Source organism: Planococcus citri, chromosome 2, assembly GCF_950023065.1.
Source record: "Planococcus citri chromosome 2, ihPlaCitr1.1, whole genome shotgun sequence".
Classification (NCBI taxonomy): Eukaryota; Metazoa; Arthropoda; class Insecta; order Hemiptera; family Pseudococcidae; genus Planococcus; species Planococcus citri.
The window spans coordinates 53,468,153-53,475,372 of NC_088678.1; the positions used below are offsets into that span (position 1 = coordinate 53,468,153).

Consider the following 7,220-nt stretch of genomic DNA (forward strand, 5'->3'; position numbering starts at 1 on the left):
TTTTTTACTAATGCGTTTGAAATTATTATTTCTCGAATGTTTACATATAGAAAATGTAACAATTTTATTCTTTTGTACGACCTATCATCATCATCGTGACGTAACACCCCTCGTGGAGGTATGAATTGGGTGAAGTTAAATTCATGTTTTATAACAATAATGCATATCGTAGTTTGAAACATTTTAAAATTCAATAAAGTTCCTCTCAGTTTTTTTTTTTTTTTTTTTTAATTTTCATCTTAATTTTTTCCTTGGTTTGGTAAAAAACACATTCGATTCGTCGGAACGATAGATAAAATTTAGAAGCTAGGAACACTAAATAAAAACAAAAATAATTTCAGCCACTGCAATACGTATCAATTTCTACGTTTTAGGCGGAATTTAAAAAATAGGATTCCAAATCGAGAAAACAGAAACCGAAAGATCATCTAGAAGTATTAGGTCAAATTTCAAATGCTCAATTTCATTCGTCTTTTTCTCATACGTAGATATACATACTTAAAAAAAAAAACAAAACAAAATTTTAATCAAATCGAGTTAGACGAATGATATCTACATAGTTCTATAGTTCATCCTACTTGTACTCTATCTTCGATCTCCAGAACTGAAAAGGTGGTTTTGAACAGTTCTGGATCTAAAAACATTTTTGGATTTTTCGGTTTCGTGAAAATTGTCATAAACATGATCAAAATGAAATTCAGCGCTTATGAACTGGGGACAGGAATTGTTATTTGATCGATTAAAAATTAAATTTTCAAAAATCGTCGCTGCATGTTCAGATTCAGGTTTTATTAGTAGATAATTCCGTTTTATCTAGAAGGAACTGAAAAACTCGAGTATATATAATTAGTACGTTTGAGACTCTATACCTATAGGACAACTCTAAGCCATCACAAGTCGATTTGGAAGATGGAAAACAGGATTGACAATGAATTTCAGCATTCCATCTGAATTTCATCAAATCTTCATTGTTTTTCTGGAAAATAGACCAAACTTGGATTTTTAAGAATTCTTTAAAAATAAAAAATAAAAACCCAAGGCATGAAACTTGGCCTGTTGATGCATTTTTGCACCTTAAAGACCAAAACCAATTTCCATCAGTCAATTTTAGAATCCCATCAGTATTAGGGCCGATTCGCCATTCTTTACCAGCAATGGGCAATGTTCTTTCGATTTGCCATAAACATACTTATTGTTAGGTACCTACTCTACTGTACATTGTCAGTAGGTAGGAACCTACTTGAAAAATAACTGAAAAATATTTAAAATTTAATTCTAATTTCATCAATTCTCATTAGAGTTTCTGAAAACATTTCAAAACATTTATACCTACTTACATCACAAAATGAAACAATTTGATAACTAACAATTTTTTATATGTATGTAGTACCTATCTGAAAAATATTCAAAATTTAATCCTAATTTCAATTCTCATTAGGCCTACTGAAAATATATCAAAACATTTACATCACAAAATGAAACAATTCGAAAACAATTTTTTATTGTGTTGTATGTTTAGTAGGCAGCTAACGTTGTTGTGTTTTTGGCTTTTCGGTTAGATTTTCGCGAATTCTGCAAGTGCGACACCTAGACCTACAAAAACAATGATCTCCAAAATTTGGAAAAAGATCAAAAACTTAATTTTTGTCGACGAATTCGATGAAATATACGAAAATGTGACCACCAAGACAATCTTCGTTCTTTATTGTTGCCTCGGAGGATTTTGTTTCCACGAGAATGTTCGAAAAAAATTCAGAAAAGCTTGGATCATTTTCAATATTGTGAATTTTCTCTTCATTTACGTATCGTGTTTATTTTACCTTTTCAACAAACCGACAGACGACTACTACGCTTGGTTATTACCCGCACCTGTTATGTCTGGAGTATTGAGCAAAGCTGTAATGTACGCTTGGATTTACCAAGGTAAAGATTTACTCTCAAAATTGATCGCTTTTTTCAACTCTACTCCTGAGGAAGAAGTAACCTTTGCTTCGTTTTGTACCGCTCATTTAAGCAAACGTCAAGTTGAAATGATTACAGGCCTAAGCTGCTTTTTGTTTTTTTGCACAATGACCACCAATTTTGGAAATTACGTTAGTTATGAAAATTATTTCATTCAATTGTACCCTACTTATTTCCCTTATCGTAAAACTATGACGTTACGGATTGTCTTGAGAGTCGTTCAATGTGTTACTCTTATACCCGAGAACGTTTCATTTGTAACACTTCCAACATTGACGACTACGATCACGATTCTGATTTACAATCGATTCAAACTGCTTGGTTTATTTTTACGACAAACGTCGTATTCCGTTTTTCTACAAATCGACGAAGTCTCCAATTTGGAGTTGGCAATGGACGAAAACTATACACTGAGAAGTTTATCGAGAATTCAGGAGATGAAAATCAAAAAAGCATTGGCATTGGACGAATTGGTCAGAAAAGTTATCATCGTCATAGAACGGCATCAAGAATTATACTCGTAAGTACTACATATTATTCATCAACTGTTTACCTAGGTACCTTCGCAATATCTACGTCACTACGTGATTAGGATCCACCGACCTGAAGGTATAGTCGTGGCTTCCTATAAAATCCGAGAACAATTCGACGATTGAAAAAAAAGTAGGTATACGTACGTCTAGAGGTACGTATACGTACAGTGATAATAAAATAAAATATGAAAATAAACAAAACCGAGAAAAAATTCTCGACGTCGCAGTAACTCTCCAGTAACGTAATACTATTCGTATATATTATATCATCTGTTGTTATGCTTCAGTGTTGCGAAATCGTACGCTAAATACATGGATTACCTGGGTACAATAATTCACATGGAGATTTTTATGGCATCGGTAACCTTGGCATTTTTCATATCATCGGTACGTTTAGTTCTTAAAAAAAAAAAAATCGGAGAATAGGTAGGTTATTGGATTGATAATTTCAAACTAACACTTGCCTGGTATTCATAACAGATCACCCCAATAACTTTTTTCCGGCAACAATTGATCGTCGTGGCAGTCTTGTGTGGAACATTATTGATTTGGCTAGCATTCTGCTTTATTGGAGAAATGTTTCAAAAAATGGTGAGTACCTATGATAATTAAAAAAAGCAGTATTTGTGAACTTTCTCAAATACTTACAAGAGAACTACCTGAACCGGCAGAAACGAAAATGAACGAATCAAAGCTAGATCGAAAGGGGACTACCTCAGGACCCCACATCCAAAATTTCAAGTGCTGAAGTTGATTTCTCGATTTTTGGTGAATTTTTGAAAATTGAAAAATCCAAAAAATAAAATTATTAATTAAACCAAAAATAGAAAATATTGATGAAAATTGAAATTTTCTCGGGAAGTAGTTCAGATGGCGTCTCTAACTCATTTACAACTATCGAAATTGGCAAAACCTCAATTCCAGTCATTCTGGAGCCTCCAGCGATTTTTTATCATTTCTCCCGAAACTTGAAATACTTAGCTCTGGAACGGCTAAAAATCAACTTCAGCACAAATCACTTTATTTTGGGCCTATGTGTGGGTTGCCTTTAACCAATTTTTGGGGTCGTCGTGAAAATCGGCGTCTGCCGGTTCAGATGTGTATTTTTGCCCATTGGAAAAAATGCCAAAATTTGAAAATGTTAAATATTCCATCTTTTGCGATGCTATCTATTCGAAATTGAGCTCCGACCTATTTTCGACGTTCCGAATAGGTAAAACCCCCATTTCCACCATTCTGGAGCCTCCAGCGATTTTTTATAATTTCTCCAGAAACTTAAAATAGCTCTGGAACGGCTAAAAATCAACTTCAGCACAAATAACTTCATTTAGGGCCTATGTGGGTTGCCTTTTAACCAATTTTGGGCAAAAATACACGTCTGAACTGGCAGACGCTGATTTTCACGACAACCCCAAAAATTGGTTAAAGGCAACCCACATAGGCCCTAAATGAAGTTATTTGTGCTGAAGTTGATTTTTAGCCGTTCCAGAGCTATTTTAAGTTTCTGGAGAAATTATAAAAAATCGCTGGAGGCTCCAGAATGACTGGAATTGAGGTTTTGCGAATTTCGATAGTTGTAAATGAGTTAGAGACGCCATCTGAACTACTTCCCGAGAAAATTTTAATTTTCATCAATATTTTCTATTTTTAGTTTAATTGATAATTTTTTGGATTTTTCAATTTTCAAAAATTCACCAAAAATCGAGAAATCAACTTCAGCACTTGAAATTTTGGATTTGGGGTCCTGAGGTAGTCCCCTTCCGATCTAGCTTTGATTCGTTCATTTTCGTTTCTGCCGGTTCAGGTATTAGTTCTCTTGTTAGTACTTGCATAAAAAAACGAGAATTTCAGTGATTCTTTTTTTATAATTTCAAATTATTCTTATTATTATTAATTTTTGTATTCAACTTCTGTGTAGAATGAAGTCATTGCTTCGGAAATTTATGACAGCCCTTGGTATCTCTTGGAACCGAAAGATCGTCGACTCGTTCACACATATTTGACCATCATTCAACGACCAATTTCCATCGCAATTTATGGATTATATCCGGCGAACTTGCGCTCATTTCCGGACACGTTGAATACAATTTACTCGCAAGCTCAAATTCTGCGCACCCTTCAACTTAAAAGGCAGAAACATTAATTAATTACCTATAACTCGCTTAGTTTGAAAATTATACTGTCTAGTTGGTATTTTTAGTTTTTCAAATTCAAACGTTGGTCTCATTTGTGATCTGTCACGAGAAAACTAACCTAGTTTCCAAAACGTAAATTTTACAGGAAGGGCATTTGAAGTTTTGAGTCTATGCATCAGGCGATCTAAAATTTGTAGGTCCGTGAAACTTGCACCACTTTTGGCCCCCATGAGTGCCAACATAACCCGATATTTTTTTTTCAGAATCATCACATTCAAGGTTGCCAAGTCCAATAATCGAAATTTCCCAAAATCGATTTTTTCGATTTTTTTGAATTTTTTGCCAAAAATGTTGCAAAAACTACCCGAGTATGAATTATTAATGAAGAATAAGTTATTATTATTAAATTTATCACGTTTCTTAACAAATTTGTTCAAGGTGAAAAGAGTTGATTTTTCCAGAGTGAACCTCATTCAAATTTCAAAAAAACTGCCTAAATCCTACAAATGTGAGCCGATATCCACAAAAATTTGTATGTTGACTCCCCCCGACATACATTTCGAGAAAATCAAAAAAAAAATTTTTTCATTTTTTTTGTAGTTGCTCAATTTTTTTGACCTTAAATTTAGGGTCAAAAGAATCGTTCGCGAACGTTTTTAGCACCGCAGGCAGATTTAGCACCCTGAGTACTACCAATATCCACCATAAAAAAATATCGATTTTTTGGACACTAAGTTGGTTTTCTCGTGACAGATCACATTTGATGAGTAAAATTTTTCAATTTTTGGTGCGACTTATTCAATATAATTTAGATTATTAAATATACCTATAGATTTAAAAAATTTAGTTTTAAAGTAAGAAAACATTCATGTGCACGTGGATGTTTGTCGCACTAATTTTGATTATTGTAAGTGCACCAATATTTTAAGGCGAGCAGGACTTCTTTCAATTATTCTTACCTAAGTTAGATTAGGGGCGTAGCAAAGTGATTTTACAAGGGGGGGTAAATTTTAAAAAATGCCAACTTTGTAATGTTAAAAATGCCAACTGCAAAATCGATTAAAAATTTGCTCAAATAAAACAGCTTTGCTTGTACTTTTTTCGCTCGGGCTAGAAATTGTGATTTAAGGTAATACTCCCAATTTTTGTATTTGACCCAATGTTTTTATTTAACATTACTGGAAATTTAAAAAAATTGAAAATTACCTAACGCAATTTTATTCAAACTTTTATGTATAATTGGGGAGTAATTGCATTGAGCTTAAACAAAAAACGAAATGGAATTGACCCAAGCAAAGCTAGGGCAAAAGCTTGCAAAATTTTATAACTTGAGAATCTGAAAAACGTCATTTTTCAAAGTCAAAAATGATATTTTCCAATCTTGATATTTTTCAAATTCGAGACTTACCTACCTAATATTTTTGTAGAAATTTAGAATTGGGAAAGTGAAAGCAAATGGCCCGAGCGAAGCGAGGGCAAAAGCTTTTAACAATTTGTAACACAAAAAACCGAAGAACGTCATTTTTGACGATAGAAAATCATTTTTCTGATCTTTGCATTTTTCAAATTCTTGCAATATTTTTCTAGAAAATGCAAACTTACTGTGAAAAAGGAAAACAAATTAGCCCGAGCGAAGCGAGGGCCAAAGCTTTTGGAAATGTACATTTTAAGAACTAAAATAGCATAAAAAGCTATCACAATATGTAATTGTTTTATTTGGAATTTTGGAAAAATAAATAAGCAAATGAAAAAATGAATCAAGTATAAATTTGTCAACTAAGTAGGTGCAACATTATTGGTCAATTTGCCAACTGAGTCCTCAGGTATTGTATCATGCTCGCATCAGTTGGCAAATTTAGAATAAGAATAGCCGAATTAAATTTAAATTTAAGGGGGTTGATTCTGTTGGTTTTAATTCTCTTCTATACTCAATTAAAAAATTCCAACTTTTTAAGTAAACAAAATAAATGAGAATTGTTGATTTTCGAACAAAATGAATAATTTCCTTGAAAAGTTGGCAATTTTGAGTTTCCAATTCTCAAGTACTCAGTTGGCAAATCAAAAATGTACCTACAATATAGGTACATTACATTTGAAATTAATTGTATGTAGTTGGCAAATTTAATTTAATTTTAACAATTGCAAATTGTCAACTTTTCAACTAGATAATAAGTAGAAAATAAAGTTGACAATTGTGAGTTCTGAAGTTCTCAGTTGGCAAATCAAGCTGAGTCAAAAACGCCAACTTTTCAACTAATGATTAATTGAAAAGTTATCATTTTGGAATTTTCATCCTCGAAAACTCAAAAATGCCAACTTTTTAACTTTTCAAAACCTGCCGGGGGGGACCGTCCCCCCCAACCCCCCCGCTTGCTACGCCCCTGAGTTAGATATTACTCGAGTCAAATTATAACAATGTAGCTATTAAGGATGTAATTCAAATTAGAATGCACTGCAGATTTTTCAATTTTTCGTACGCAAATCATTCTCAAGAAAATTTCTTATAAGTGGGTGGTAGAAGAGAATACATAAGATGGATTTTTTATTTTTTATTGTTAACATGTAAGTAGTTTTACAGATCTTACAAAAA

The 7,220-nt window shown here is 32.9% G+C and overlaps 1 long non-coding RNA gene across 1 annotated transcript; it reads left to right on the forward strand.

Annotated features, from left to right (window-relative positions):
* Nucleotides 1–2,769: 2,769 nt before the first annotated feature.
* Nucleotides 2,770–7,008, forward strand: LOC135836449 (uncharacterized). The gene is made up of 3 exons (XR_010557043.1): nucleotides 2,770–2,882; nucleotides 2,976–3,086; nucleotides 4,414–7,008. It is a non-coding gene; the product is annotated as an uncharacterized LOC135836449 (long non-coding RNA).
* Nucleotides 7,009–7,220: the final 212 nt, after the last annotated feature.